This window comes from Sitophilus oryzae, unplaced genomic scaffold, assembly GCF_002938485.1.
Source record: "Sitophilus oryzae breed Bouriz unplaced genomic scaffold, Soryzae_2.0 scaffold_179_pilon_pilon, whole genome shotgun sequence".
Taxonomy (NCBI): Eukaryota; Metazoa; Arthropoda; class Insecta; order Coleoptera; family Curculionidae; genus Sitophilus; species Sitophilus oryzae.
In genome coordinates, this window is record NW_022146501.1 from 5,742,410 (window position 1) to 5,759,211 (window position 16,802).

The 16,802-nt window shown below is 34.2% G+C and overlaps 1 protein-coding gene and 1 long non-coding RNA gene across 2 annotated transcripts in view; both read left to right on the forward strand.

Annotated features, from left to right (window-relative positions):
* Positions 1-16,802, forward strand: part of LOC115882848 (aryl hydrocarbon receptor protein 1) — a 325,993-nt gene that overhangs the window by 135,297 nt on the left and 173,894 nt on the right. The window lies entirely within an intron of this gene.
* LOC115882655 lies at positions 14,069-15,035 on the forward strand. The gene is made up of 2 exons (XR_004050221.1): positions 14,069-14,203; positions 14,979-15,035. It is a non-coding gene; the product is annotated as an uncharacterized LOC115882655 (long non-coding RNA).

The window sequence follows — 16,802 nt, forward strand, 5'->3', positions numbered from 1 at the left end:
AACTGCCAAGGTAATTGAATTCACCACATATTCGAATAGTTCTTCTCCGATTTTTTATAGCATTGTTGTGATCTTCCGGGGAGTGCACATGATTTAAAAATTGCCGATGTTCAGCTTAAGCCCAAAGCCTCTTAATGCCCAGGTATATGTAAGTGTTCAACATTTCTTGTAATTGATGTACCGTGTTTGCAACTAGAGCGCAGTCGTCAGCGTATTAGTTCTGTGATAAATTTTGTACGTCTTTTTTGCCCTGGAGTCAATTTTATGTTGAACAGACCGCCGTCATATCTGTATCTAATGCCCAATCCTCTCTCCTGCAGTTTGCTGTCCACTATAATGGAGAGCGCTGCCATGAATATGTTGAATAGGAGGCGCTAAGACACACCCTGCCTAACTCCTGTATTTGTTAGGAGATGGGTCGCTCAGTGATCCATGATGTGACACTCTTGAGAGACAATCGGCCGGTAGCCGGTCTTTGGAACGCTAATCTATCCACTTTTGCACAACATTTCTAGCTATTTTTCGATGACAGAATACCTACGCTAATCATGGGCTCGAATTCTGTAAATTGTTGAACAGGAACCATCCTAAACATAGATGATTTAAAAACTGTAAAAGTTGCAGTGAAAACAGCAAAATTTACGACTCTGTGTGTGTTCCCGCTCTTTGGTAAAAAAACGGGTTTGTCAATAAGTAATAGCTAATTCTATACGAGTTACGAATTAAACATTTTAAGAATAATGACCCAACAATAAGTTATGTTTTTACTTTGAATGAAAGTAGACAATGATTCGAAGTATTAAAACTAAAAGAGTTTCGGACTTCCATTGTCTTTATTTATTTTGCTTAGACAACATTTCGATCAGAAGTATCACTGACCGTTATCAAGTGTGAACTAAATTAAATCCTAAAACTACTGAGCTTATATACTAGAGCCGAGCATTCACCCGTGAATTTGTTGGGTGCAGTCAAGCATGAGGTTTTCCACTAGGAACACCTGGATTGGAGCGACAGTGACCTAAAATTAGAGTTGCCAACTTTCAAAATAAAAATTAGAGGACGAGAGGGTAAAAAAGAGGCACATTCGAACACAACATCTTTGGAAACCTCGCTCAAATGTCTAGAATTTACCAAAAAGTTATGTTAACGGTATGCGATTGGTGGTCCTTCTTACTTACTTAAAAATATTTTACTCAAAATTTGTTAAAATGAAACAAACCGTATAATAAATAACATAAAATAAGCTCAGTAAAGACTGACAAGTCCACAAAATTTCAAATCAAATTCAAATATGTCAAATGAATCGTCAAACAGAACTGTCAAGGATCCCCACCCTAGGGCCCCCTTTCCACCTACTGTAGCGTTTTTTGATAAACATTACCACTGCGAACGGCAGCTTTTCATCGGAGAGCAGTCGTGGATAAGGTATTTCACTGGAGAGAAAACTAATCAATAACAATAAACAAAAAAATATAGATATTGGGCGCCAGGCATGTACATAGAAAGAAAACACAGTTGTATATTACTTAAAACTAATGACTATATTTATTCAAGATGGACTGTGATGGTAAATAGCATTGTACAATTTTACTAATTATTATAGTGGTTATATGTCAACGAAAGTGGTGTTCAGAGTTGTACTAAATATCTATAAAAGTAGTACCATTACAAGACGTAATGTAATGAAACCTAAGATCTAAATCATATTTTAAATATTAAATCGACATGAATGTTCTTAACAACCTAACCACTAAACATAGTCTGTACGATATTACTTAAGATGTACGTTATTGTTTAAGACTGAAAACCAGAACCTAAATCTACACTTAGCTGTTCTTGAGGCAATCCTGTTTCGAAGAGTAGCAGCGTGAGGTAGGCTCATATCTCTGTACTGTCTGTCGGCGATCCTGTTGGCCAAAACAACAAAAGGGTCCAGAATGAGGACACCATGAATCAATACAGCCGTAGCTACTGACTAGGCTTAGAAATGGGAGCGAAGCAGCATTATGGGGACACTACCCGTACCTTGGAACACTACTAGGACCTTGGATAATGTCCGTAACTTGGACCATAACCTTGGACACAGTCCGTCCATAAGATAACGGTTCAGGGGAACACTACCCGTACCTTGTAAATTACTAGGACCTTGGATAATGCCCGTATATAAGATAATGGTCCGTCCATAAGACCCTAAAAACATGAAACTCGTGTTTAAAACCTGCCCAGGTATAATAAACACAACAAACCTACCTCGAAACACTTCCGAGGGCTCAATAATAAACAAAAGAACTGTCCTTTCTTCCAATTAACATTCTGGAGGACAACAGCAAAAGTACACCAACATGTCAGCAAAATACAAATACGAGTTAAGGTGGGTCAATCCAAAACTCTACCCTAAAAATATTCAATAATAATATCGAATCTATAAAAGATAATAACTCATCTTTACCTGCTTCGAAATGGCAGCTGATTCAGATTATACAGCAAGATTTAGAGAGAGTTGACAGAAGCGATGTTGACAGCGCCTCCACAGAGCAGTGAAACGATAACAGGGTTGGCGACTAGGGAACGTAAAAATTACGCCAAGCGTGCCAAATAAATTATCAGGCCTGAACGATACGGAATCCGATGACGATACGCCAGACATCATATAAATCATATATAAAAAATACATGTAACGAACTAAAAACGTTACACTACCAATACTTGGATAGCATTATACTCCTTCCTTAATCTTTTTATGCAAAGAGAGAGGCTATCATGTCATATCTTCATATATAAATTAGAAACCTGTACTTTAATGTCTTTTGATGTCTGGCGATGCGGAAAAAACTAAATTATTAGTTTTATAAAATTTTACTGACTGTCTAGGGCCTGTCTTTTGTGCATCTGCCACTGAGACACGTACCTAATCTTTGGACACGTCAAATTTTATGACAAGTTCATAAAACAGAGTGTCATTTTCATTTAATGACGGATGTGAATACAACCTCATTCGTTTATCGCAAGCGCGTGTTGCCGATTTTTAAAACTGATACAGCGAGATTAAATCGATAAATTCGACTATCTGCTTTTTATATCGCCGATGAATTTTATTAATTAAAAATAATTCGACGTAATAAGCTGTGTCCGCCATCGGTCGATATTATTGACAGTTGCATCTGGCGAATGACAAAATTATAGAAAGTTTGAGAACATACTTATTATAAAAGCCTTTTAAAGTAAACTTGTATTAATATTTTTATTAATTTATGGATTTTTTTAAACAGGTTATCCCTAAAATATTCACCACATCTGTCGATTTTATTTTCAGAGTGAACAGAATAACGGCGTCAACTTGAGTTGCAAATGACGATTGATGACATTCCCCAGATAATATTACATACAAATTTCCTAACACTTTACTATTGCGCCACATTATTATTCTATATTCCATCTCTTTTACCGTTCATCTAAAACAATTCTTGAGAAATTAGTTTTTGTCGACACCAAAGAACATCGACAGAAAATATCCGAGACAATAATAATATCATTTTAATCTGTGTGAGACATAGCTCAGTAGCGTCAAAACTATTAGAATCCGTTACGTTTATCGTAGTTTTTCTTTAAACCATTTTTGTCATTACCCGTTATTATTATCATTATTTAGCCATCAGTGGGTTCAGTTGCAAGCGAATGAAGAGAAAAAAAAACTAGTTGAAATAGTTGAATTGATTAGAAAAAATGGTGAGAGTAAATGTAAGATTAATGATACAATAACCTTAATAGGGACTGGGCAACGGCTCAGCTACATCGAAACACCGGTTCTCTATAGATCACCGAAGTTAAGCGACGTTAGACGATGATAGTCTATGGACGGGGGACCGTCTGGAAACTCTGTCGTGCTGTTGTTCCATGGCGAAAGTGTAAAATCTATTGACACACGTTGCTCATTCGCTCTGGTTCTAGGCCGGATGAGATCGGATATCTCGTGAGTAAGAGTCGATTTAGACACTCGTCAAGTCGGTAGGCCATTGACAATGATATGGCCGAGGATAGGTAACTGTTCCCTAAATCTGACTAAATGTGACAAAACTTTGCTCACTGGGTTAGCAATACATACCTATTTACTTTTTTAAGTTTGTATATTAAGACTACTGTTTTTTGTCTATCTATTTACATGTTTGTATATTTACATGTTTATACATTTAGTGTTTCATTGATAGTGTTGTATTTTGTTTGTGTGTTTGGTAAATGCCATAAGCTAAATAAATAAACTATTTTATTTTGTAGATTTTCTTAACGTTGCGAAATACCCATAGGACTTTTTTTGAGATTATGTCAATGTCATAACCGACTCATTGGTACGCCAACTTGAGGACGATGCTTTCTTTTCGATTCTTCTTGACGATTCCAAATTCTTCTTGACGATTCCATATGTGGAAGGAACTTCGGAGAATATCGGGCGAATAGCTAATAAATATAACATTAAAATTGTTTTTAAGTCTGGGACTACTCTAAGAAGTGTCCTAACAAAAACAAAACCTGAATCATCAAACCAAGAGAAAGTACATGTACGACTTGACGAACATAAAAACATACGCAAAGAGGTGAAACGATGAAGTCTTGCAGATAATGTGTGGTCCAAGCACCACAACATAAAATGGTCGGAGCCCGAGTCCAGAAAACCCCATTGGAAAAAGCGCAAATCTAAAAAGAGGCCGTATTCATTTCTAACAATAATAAAATCTTTAGCAATCCAAGTATGGAAATTTCAACAATATGGCAACCACTCATAAAACGCGGTCGATCTAAGTTTTTTGATATGCTCCTTCCTTAATATTTTTATTCAGAGCTACCATCATCATTTTCGTGTTAGATAGTAGACTTTTTTATTAAAGACGTTTTAGAAATACTAATAAAATTATGAATGTAGCCTATAAATAATTATGTTGTAGCCTCACTTACATATTTAGATACCCTCTTTGTAGCTGGGCCCATTGTTGTCTATTGTTGGCTATGCCGGCACAAGTTATTCCCATGGTACAAAGAATACAAGGTATGATATTGCGCAGGTTGGTCGCTACGTCACAGGTGATAACAGGCTATTGGTCAGCACGCTCCGCGCGCCAGTTCAAATCGTCAAGATATTGTTAGAAACCTGTTTTTTTTTGTTTATATACCGTCATTGAGTTATCGCTAAGCAAGTTACTGTGGAGCAGTGCATAAGGAGTCGGGCTAGGAAGCGAGAGACCGGAGTTCGAATCCCGGCCGGAACATCACTTTTTATTTATTTTTTTAAATACTGTTGTATTCTATAGTTTATTTTTGTAGTATAAAAAAAAGAACTATTTATTCTGTTATTTTTTAATCTCCGTTATTAATATAAATTGATTGTTAGTACAATACCTCATTTAATATAAAATAATATTCTACTTTTTGAAATGTATCGGGCCCTAATTGTACCTAAAAGTAATATATTTTTAGTGATATACCATATTGTAAACTATTTAATATTTTAGTCACTTAAAAAGTTAATTTGCATTGAATAATTGCCTACCATTAAAGGAAATTTGAGCTATATAATCCTTGATGGGCATATTCTGGGTATGCAAATACTTCCTTTAAATTTTGGGTGTCGTTCAACCGATTTATTCTCAAAACCAGAAACTTCTACATATAAAAAGAAGCAGAGGTCACTAATTATAATAAACTTCACCCTTGGTATTACTTCCACTAATTATAATAAACTTCACCCTTAGAATTACTTCTATCACAATTACAATACGTTCATCTGCATTGGCATTTTCTACTTTTCGATGGGAAACAATAAACTTCCCAATATTTTTTAAATGATGTAACAATTCCTCTTGTGGTTACTTTTCCATAGATATCCTCAACTCTGTCCTCATGTGAATTCAGAGGCAATGAAAATGAAAATTATTTACCATAAACATCGCAAACTAAAAACCTAATAAACAATTTTATACCGAATATAGAAATAAATTCAGTATTCTTACCTATCGTCCAAATCCATGTTAATAGATAATTATTATTTTTAAATATATTTTTGGAACTGCTGGTTTTAGTAATTATTAAATTAAACGAACTAAAAAGTCTTAAAAATAAACAATTCTTAACCATAACCTCAAAAATGCAGATCTCCTGTCAACTTTCTTTATTTTTTATTTATTCATTATTTTCCTAGTGACGTCACAGGTGGTATGCGCGAACTGAACGAAATTGGAGCCGCTATCGATCATACCTTGTATTCTTTGTACCATGAGTTATCCCTGCTAATTTCCTAATATCATGGTTCCATCTCAGGTTCGGTCTTCCTCTAGGTCTCTTAATTCCTCGTATTGCTGTAATCTTTGTGGTCCATCTGTTGTCCGTCCTTCTTGCCAGGTGTCCTGCCCATTGCCACTTTGGGGATTTGATTCTGTGGATTGACACCTATTACCTGGGTTATTTTAAAATATGTAAAAAAACAAAAGCGTTTTTTCGGAAACTTGACCGTTTTTTCAATAAAAAATATTGTAATATTTGAGGGGTGGTTTCACCCTCTTGGAACTGGAATTTCGAAAAATCCCTTCTTATCGAACCTCTACACCCTAGAATCAACCTGTATTCCAAAATTGAGCTTCTTACATTGAGTGGTTTGAGCAGGATCGTGATTAATCAGTATGTCAGTCACTTAAGGATTTTATATAATAGTATAGATTTTAGTAAACATTTAATTAGTAGTCCTTTTGATCAGCATTAAATACCATTTTACCGAGATTTCAATGATGACGTTCCAATTTGGGACGCTAATTTGTGATTACGAACGCCACTGACTTTTCTACGACCCATTTAAAACAAGAAATTATCTTCCTGCGAATATCGAGCTTTTATTTTATTTTGTTTTTCTTTTAGTTTTGGTATATATAAAAAATGATCAGCTGGTAGGAACACGCGTCTTACGTGCGAAGCGACGAACATCTGCTCAAGTTTTTGATAAATTTGGTACCGCTAATGAGTCGATTTTAATTGGCACAAAATATAATTGGTCTTAATTTATTATTCGCATATTTTTGTATTTTTTTTCTTTCTATATAATGAATGTAAAGACCGGTTAAGTTTTTGCCAAATTGCCTTAATCAGCCCTTTGTGTCCTGGTTTGTATAGAACTAATTAAAAAAACTAATTTGGGTAATTTTAACCAAGGAGTTTTTGAAAATGTGTATTCAACATTTATGATATAGAATAGATAAAAAGGACACAATATATTTTATAGTCTACTAGTTTTTTAGTATACAGGGTGGCGCACCTCATTCGCCTCGGTTGATTATTCGAAAACGGAAAGATGTAGAAACAAAATATTTTATGGGTATATGTAGAGAGACAATGTGCATAATTTACAATTATTTTGAAATGTACAGGGTGTGTCAGAACTAAGATCCATACCAAAGTTATATTTTTTCTTATGGAACACCCAGTATTTTATTTCATTACTGGATTCTTGGACATAAAATAACGCATTTATTATAAGGGTTTGATATGTCTAAAAGCTTTGGTTTTTATATATATATATATATATATATATATATATATATAGTATATATATATATATATATATATATATATATATATATATATATATATATATATATATATATATATATATATATATATAATATATATATATATATATAAGGGTTTGATATGTCTATAAGCTTTGGTATTTGGTATATATATATATATATATATATATATATATATATATATATATAATATATATATATATATATATATATATATATATATATATATATATATATATATATATATATATATATATATATATATATAAACCTGGTAAATATGTAGTAATAAGTAAGGTATAAAGTTGTGATTAGTTGTTGGTTTATAGTATATATGAAATTTAATATAGGAAAATGGTTTATAAGACTCTCTTCTAAAATGACAGCTATCTTAATTTGAAAGCTAAACCTGACGCCGTTTTTTATGGTGCAGTACAAAAAACATTTTATATAAGATTGTAACCCTATTGTTCAGAACAATTTACCTGTGTACAAAATAAATCACGAATCAGTAATGTATTACTTTTGTACAGGGTGGGTCTACGATAGAGTAAAATTTATTATTCTATTTGTTTAATCTTATCGGAAATTTCAATATTATTTTGCGAAATAAAATGCGAGTATGTCTATAGTCGGGAAGATAGAAAAAATACTAATTGCATACCACAAACGTTCACAATACCTTTTTCTATCAAGTTTCAATTACACAATTATACGAACAACGAACAAAATGGATAAGTAGTCATTATTTTTTTATTTTTCCAAGAAATTCCAACGACCAGCAAGTTATTATTATAAAATATAAACATCGGTTTCGTAACATATCGAGATGCCTTCCGTTTAATTATTAACAATCACCAACAATACGAAAAAAAATCAACAACCGCAACAAAACAAAGAAAAGAAAACAATTAAAAATGGCAATTATTTACGCTAATTAACATAAAAAATAGCTGGGTAATTATTGCGAAAATGATATAATAAGTACATACCGGCTGCAAGTGCATCGGTAAGTAGCATCTTAAAAACGGTTTCCCTAAAATTTCATTGTTCTTGATCTTTTTAAGTATAATCTGTGATGGGGAAATTATATATATATATATATATATATATATATATATATATATATATATATATATATATATATATATATATATATATATATATATATATATATATATATATATATATATATATAAAAACGATGAATTGTTGTTTTAAAGACATTATAAATATAATTTCTTGTAAAAGGTAACCTACCAACCTCTGTTAGTGTAGCTAGAGTGTGTTCATTATTTTTCCTTTATTTTCGCCAAATAATTATGCAAACAAGATAAACAGGTGGGATTTGCGGCTCTGTGGACTTACTCAAGTAGCATTTTTGGACATATTTTAGGTAATGTTTCTAATAATCGTGTCTGTTTCTTGACAAAAAATGGAAAAGGTATGGCACAAATAAGAAACAGTTTCGAAACTATATATTTTATATGGCTTTATTATATGTGTTTCCAATGTGATGGCACTAGCCGTTTCCTGAAATGTTGCGATGCGGAATCAAAACTTTTAGAGGAAATGTTTCGAAACATTTTCGGCAATTTGTGTCCAAGATGTTCCCGTTTTCAGCAGCCACTGTTTCTAAATGCGAAAAAACAAAATAGCGAACTAAAATAGTCTATGTCGGTGTGTGGGTTTCAAAATGAAAACAACCGACCTCCATCATAATTTTGTTGTCTTAAGATCTTTGTTTTTAGGATTTCTCGCACAAAAAATATCTGGCAAAAGCAAATTCATCGTTTAATTTAATAATGTACTTTCATATGTTTAATGTCTCTTCTATAATATATTCAGTAATCAGTCTGATGAGCCACGTCCTAAAAATCCTCCTTAATATCATCCAAACACGTATATACCTATAGGAAGCTCGATGAAAACGTAGGTGAAACTCAGTTCGGATTCAGAAAGGGATTGGGCACCACAGAGGTTCTGTTTTCAATACAAGTCCTAATCCAACGAGCACGCCACCTCAATGTAGATGTCTTTGCGTGCTTCATAGACTTCGAAAAGGCCTTTGATAGAGTCCAGCATGACAAACTCATCTCGATTTTACAGGAATCAGGAATAGACGATAGAGATACAGAGATAATAGCAAAACTTTATCGTCAACAAAAGGCCGTGGTTCGAATCGAAAACGAAACTTCAGAAGAGTTTAGTGTAAGGAGGGGAGTGTGACGGGGCTGTATATTGTCGCCTCTGCTATTCAATATGTACTTGGAACATCTATTCAGAGAGGCACTGACATAGAGATGGCACAGAGGATGGGCTGGTTTAAAATGGAGAAATAATAAACGATTTCATATATGCAGATGGTACCGTTCTGTTGGCCGATACCGCTGAAGGTCTCCAAAGGCTTATAGATCATGTGGCGAATACATGCAGCAGATACGGAATGAAGATGAACTGCAAGAAGACTAAAACATTGATCATTAGCAAGAACTACATCAACAACTTTCAGTTCACTGCTAACAACATCGTTCTCCCAGCGGCCGAGACAGTTGCATACCTGGGCTGCACCCTGACTAAAGACTGAGACCACTCTCGCAAAATAAAACACCGAATCGAAATCGCGAGAGGTACATTTAACAAAATGTGAAATGTACTATGCAACCTGTTCCTCAACGTCCGCACTAGAATCAGAATCCTGAGATGCTACGTGCTCTCAACCCTTCTATATGGAGCAGAGGCGTGGACCCTTACCGACGCATCATGCAAGCGTGTGGAGGCATTTGAGATGTGGTGCTATCGGCGCATGCTTAGGATTTCATGGGTACATCGCGTGTCAAATGAGACTGTACTACATCGCATCAACAAGGAGTTGGAGTTTCTGGTGAATGTTAAACGAAGAAAACTGAAATACTTCGGACACATCATGCGGAACGAGAAATACCGCCTACTCCAACTCATACTGCAGGGGAAAATAGAAGGCAGAAGGTCAGCGGGACGCAGACGAATATCGTGGCTGCGAAATCTACGAACATGGACCGGATTGACGTCAACAGCTTTGTTCAGAACGGCAGTGAACAACCCATATAGCACGTCCAAATGAAATTACATTTCTACAAGGGAGACACATGAGAAACAACATATGTTAAAGTGAACCTAAGTGTTCATCTAGTTCTAACATATACATATGAGATACACGCAGGTTTATATTGATAGAATTGTGTGATACAGTGTTTACTAGTTGTATACCGTATGCACTCAAGATTCTAAAGAGTTTTTTGTAACGTAACAAATAATTATTAAAATGATGAAATCTGACGTCGGTATATGAAACATACAGTGTATAAGTCATATGTATGTGTGATACTTCGTATCATAGTTGTGCATATAGTACACACCTTGTAAAAATGTGACGTATACACATAATATAAATATCTATATAGTTTGTAATAGTGTACTGTTGTGTCTACATTTTAGCATGAAATGAAGGTGTGCGCATGCGCGGATAGCCTCAGCGTAGATACACCGACCAAGTGTATCTTATGTGTCCTCTCTCCTTTCTCCTTTCTAGGAGTGGTATGTGTTAGCAGCCATTATTGTTTTATCATTCGGAAGCTCTATATAAATGTTCTGTTTGTGTGTAGTTTAAGAGAGATTTTAAGGTAAGTACAAGTTTTTAATTAACTTGTTACACCTTCCTAAGAGTATTATTAATATTATAGCAGCGATTCTTCCCTTACTCGATACCCAATTTACCAAATTTTGACTCCAATGAATGAAAACTCCAAATATCCTCGTACAATGATAAAGAAGTTAGCTGAGTTAGCTCTGCAATATATTTTTTTTTAATTTGGAAATAATACAAATCTAAATGGACCATAGAAAGAAAGATTTAAATACTTCAAAGAACTTTTTAAACTGATATTCGGTAAGTTATTGATGGATCAATATACAGATATGTTCAATATTCAATAATCAGTTTCATATAAAATTTAAGGGTGAGATTGTTAATCTGGAAATAAAATACAACAAAGTCCAACAAAGTGCTCGATGAATGAGTATGCTAATAAACCAACTGCTGGGAGGAAAAAGAGGAGAAAAAAATTACTAAACGAGGTCCACCAAATCGTGGCGATATACCATCAGTGTTTACCATTTTAGTATGTTGTTATACTAGGTACTTATATTTTTAATACATTTTGATACAAATTCTGTTCTTTTACAGTGTTTTCTTACTTCTGGTTTCTGCAGTGTAAATAATTATTATTATTGTGTTATTTGTGCTATTGCGTTATATAAAGAAATATAAGAATTTTATTTTTTAACCACTTAATCCATTTTATGGAAGAAAAATGGTACATTTAATACAAAACAAAAATGGAACAATTTTAAGGCTACTTCTCTTGAACTTACGATCGAGATACTTTTGGAAAATACATAGGCTTGCTTTCCTAATTTTCGTTCTAAAAAGTTATAATTGGTATCATTGAATAAATATTTCTTAAAAAGAACGAAAAGTTAGGCATCAAATCTTGTATTATTTCCTAAATTCGGTCATAAGAAGTAGTTTTATCTAGTACAAGATGTATATACGAAGCAAAATACATACGTATACACGTATGTATATACTGCAATGTGTAAACATAATTTAAACGTAATACACAAGCACTGTGTATCCTACGGCACACTGTGTATCCCTTACTTTGTGTATACGTAAATGCTAAACTGTGGCTACATTGTGAGGCGGACGTTTAACCTTTGTGCATACGTGTTGAACTACAATGTGTAAACGTAGCATATTAACATCGGGGGAATTGTGTCACCCTGTGTCTACATCTAATAATGTAAACACATCGTAAATGTGATTTGATGTGCTGTATGGGAAAGTAATATGGATCAATGTGATAGCCAACATCCAAAGAGGATAGGCACTTTAAGAAGAAGGTTTTTTAACTGTTGAGCAAACGTTTCTCTCTTCCAAACCCCTTTTTGTTGATCAATACTACAGAGAGGTACTTCTCAAAGTTGTACATTCTTGGTATATCATCCACTAGTAGATGGAGGAGTGAAATTTCCCTTTTGAGGGTGTTCCGAGCTCCTGATCTGACAATTCTTCCACTACTGTTTCCGTCAATAACCATTCTAATCATTGTCGCTAGTTACATTCATTAAACTAAATTAATAAATCTTCGATAAAGATATGCGTGTTTTGTATAATATCCTAATACCCGTACTATATTTCTAATCTAATATTAATATATTAGAAGCAACAGTTTCGCAATATCATTTCGTGAAACAACAGCACGCATCTTCGTCGGCGGCGCGTCGAGGCACGTCAGCTTTGCACCCGAAAAACACTTTGCAGTGCGCTGGCCAGGATTTCATTCAGCAGTAGACACGCCAGTCTCGTGTGTAGTGTTTGTTGTTATATAGTTGGTCTGTCCTTTCCGTGTCGAAAGGATAGACCCGCCCTCCCAACACGAACACCCGGCTCCCACAATAAAAATCTGCGAACTCTCGTTAAAGAATGTCAGCGAGAATGATAGTATACTCGTATATCGCCGTGACACACGTATTATCTGTTTTATAAAACGTTTGGACTGGATTTTCATCTATATTTCATATTTCATATCAATTAAACTTTTAGTTACGTAATTGAGGGCGCGATTTTTAAATTCATTGTTGCCAACCATGGACATATTCGGCGCCGTGCTGACTAACTCGAATTTTAATTTCGCGCTAGGGGTTTCACGTGGTAGCTCTTCTGTAAAAAGTGTCAAGTTGCTGTGTTTATTTGTTTATTTCCTGACATTGTCATTCGTTTTGACACTTTAGTTTTGTATTATAAGTTTTTGGTTGTTTAATCAAAATATTTTGAGGGTACTACGCAGAATAGCTGGGGAGACGCTTCTGGACAGGGAGAGAAATGAAAGCATAAGAAGAGCATGCAAGGTGGAAAATGTAAATGAGTGGGTACTCAGCAGAAAGGAAGAATGGAACGAGCATATCAGCAGAATGCTAGGTTGCAGAAGCTTAGGACATCCACGAAAACAATGGAGCGACAACTTTACAGTCTGACCGGTAGAGACGACGCGACGCAACCAAACAGGCGATTCACCTAGTATGAAGAAGGAAGAAGAAGAAGGAAGAAGAAGAAGGAAGAAGAAGAAGGAAGAAGAAGAAGGAAGAAGAAGAAGGAAGAAGAAGAAGGAAGAGTTTTTGGTTTAAATATATAATGTTGTGATACTTTAAGCTTGAAAATGTTTACTAGCAGACGTTGCAGTCGAACATTGTTCTTTTTAGGACCTCTTTTACTGCAAACTGTACAAAATATCTTAATAGACGTAAAAAACTTGTTTCTAAAATATTTTGTAAACTACTCGTGTAAGAGTCTTGTTTTCCGTTAAAAAAAATTGTTTATATTAAATTGTGTTATTTTAAGAAATAATATTTTATTTGAATCTCTAATTGACTTTTCTTGACTGCATGTATAAAATGTCGTTTCCTAGACGATGCGGTTTGCATTGTTGATGATTATTTTGACTGACGTCGACATTTATCAAAAAATATTAAATTCAGATTATAATTGTGTGGAAAATATTTCTGGGACTGAATAGAAGGAATGAAGTATTATACAGGTATGTATGTATTTTGTTCACTCACGGGCATTACTGGGATTTGTGTAGGAATAGTTTAATATTATTTAGTTAACAGTTATCATTGAGCTTTAGTAGTAGATAGAGAAGGGTATTTTAGTATTACTTGTGTGTGTGTGTTTTATAGTAGACAAATATTTATCAAAAGGCATTTTAATATTGTTTAGTTAAAAGATAGATGTTTATCAAAGAGTGCTTTAGTGTTATTTATTATAGATACGTAATGGACAGCTATTTATCAAAGAGTATTTTAGTAATATTTATTGGGTGTGATTTATAATACCTGGCAAATTATCAAATGGTGTTTAGTATTATTATTTTGGAGTGTTTTATATTTTTACGTATGACACAAATTGTTTAACAACAACATTAAGCTATGTCGCTTTGTGGCCATCCCTTTTGTGCGTGGGAAAGACGCCTTGTCGCTTAGCTGCGGAACAACAATATTATGCTATGTCGCTTTGAGGCCATCCCTTTTGTGCGTGGGAAAGACGCCTTGTCGCTTAGCTGCGGAACAACAATATTATGCTATGTCGCTTTGTGGCCATCCCTTTTGTGCGTGGGAAAGACGCCTTGTCGCTTAGCTGCGGAACAACAATATTATGCTATGTGGCTTTGTGGCCATCCCTTTTGTGCGTGGGAGAGACGCCTTGTCGCTTAGCTACGAAACAACTAACTTAACTATTTTATATACTCGATTATGGGATGTGATCATGTGCGTTTTCCAGTAATGCTCAAGTATATTTTATTTTTATAGATTGCAAATTGCGTGATCATAGAGTGAGAGCATTACACAAGTGTCCCGGCATCTAAGGTGAGTTTAGCTTCTTTTGTTAATGTTGTTTGAATATTAAATTGATATTAACACCATTCATATATTATGCTATATAAACAAAAAAAAATATTTTATTTTTCTTACTCGCTCTTACCTTACGAGTGTAACGCGTGGGGGATTTTTTTTGGCGTTCCCTGTTGCCTTGTTCAATTTTGTTTCGTTTTGAGCTACTTCCAAAACGTAGCGGTATCTGTACCCGAGGCAAAGTATTTTTTTTTTATACGTCTCAGTGAAATAAGTAAACCTAGACGTTTCTAAGATCTAAGACTCTGTTTGGTTTGGTTACGATGATATTTCGTTAATTACATCTCGTTTTATGTTGATATATATTCCACAAAATTAATATTTGAACACGCGTTTATAATATGTAGAGTAGGTATTTAAGAACAAAACTTTCCACTCAATCTGCAGGAATATAATTACAATATGTTTATTATTAATTTTATTATAACGAATTAGTATATAAAATTGTGTATGTTAGGTTTGTTTACGCGGCATTAATAATTGATTAATAATTGGCCGATAATTGACATTTCGGGAAACACACGGAAAACTAAATATCTACCTATTGGTACAGAATTGAAATATAGATAGAAGCCTGCAATGACTACACCTAATCACTAGTAATAAGAGCAGATAGTAATAACTAACGTAACTTTGTCCACGAAGTTTATAGGATCTATACGTAAAACAATCTGAAATAATGGGATCTCTGAGTCGAAAAAATAAAACCAACACCGCCTATCCGAATTTTCTTCACATAAATCACCTGGTTCTTGTCCCCCGCCTCACTTCGGGGACCCCTATTATGCGAAAGCGGTGTCGGGTACGTCCCACGCGACTTGTCACCGGTAAAAGAGGGCCCGTGTCCGCGGAGCAGATAGGTACTACCGGGCCGGTAGCCGCAAATGAAGACATCAGCGGGGCTATTAAGTGCCGCCGCCGAGCCCAAATCTCGACAGTTTGTATGCTAATGAGACAGTGGCGGCCAGAGGGTACTACCAGAAGTATTTCCGTCTTAAAACTGAATATATAATCGAAAGAAAAAAACATTTACCCCCAATGGAAACCGTTTCGTTTCTTCTTGTCATTAGTCATGGCCGGAACAGCGATTTTTTAATAACAGGTACAAGCTGTTCCAGTTGGAAAAGATATCTGTTCCAAGAAACCTGTTCCAGTTCCAAACTGTTCCAAAACGAAAATTAATACCGTACTTGCGTCATTCTGATCGCCTGTTATTTTTCTTTTTAAATTTATATAAGACAATATTTTTTGCTTAAATAATGAGAGCTACTGGGGATTTTTCTGTTTTCTCTAAATTTAATCTACTATCTATGTTGCTATATTACCAAAATATAATGTTTTTAACTAAAAATTAAAAAAAACTATCAAATTTTCGAAAAATATAAACTTTTCAAAAACATGTTTTCCCGGAAAAAACTCATGAGAATCGAAATTTACAACCCCTAAAAATATGTGCACTTATTTAAGACCCACCCTGTATAAGCACTAATGAATAATACATTTTTTTAATATCTACTATATTTTTAATACAAAACAATATCCGACTGTTCTTACACTGTATTTTTCCAAAAAAAATATAATGCGATAATTATATTGCATTTGGCAACATCGCCAGCATTTTTTTATAATAAAAAATATTCCTTACCTATTCTGTTTCTGTTTACACTAAAAAAATAAACTATTTAAAAAAAATTATTATAAATTTAAAATTTATAATAAGAA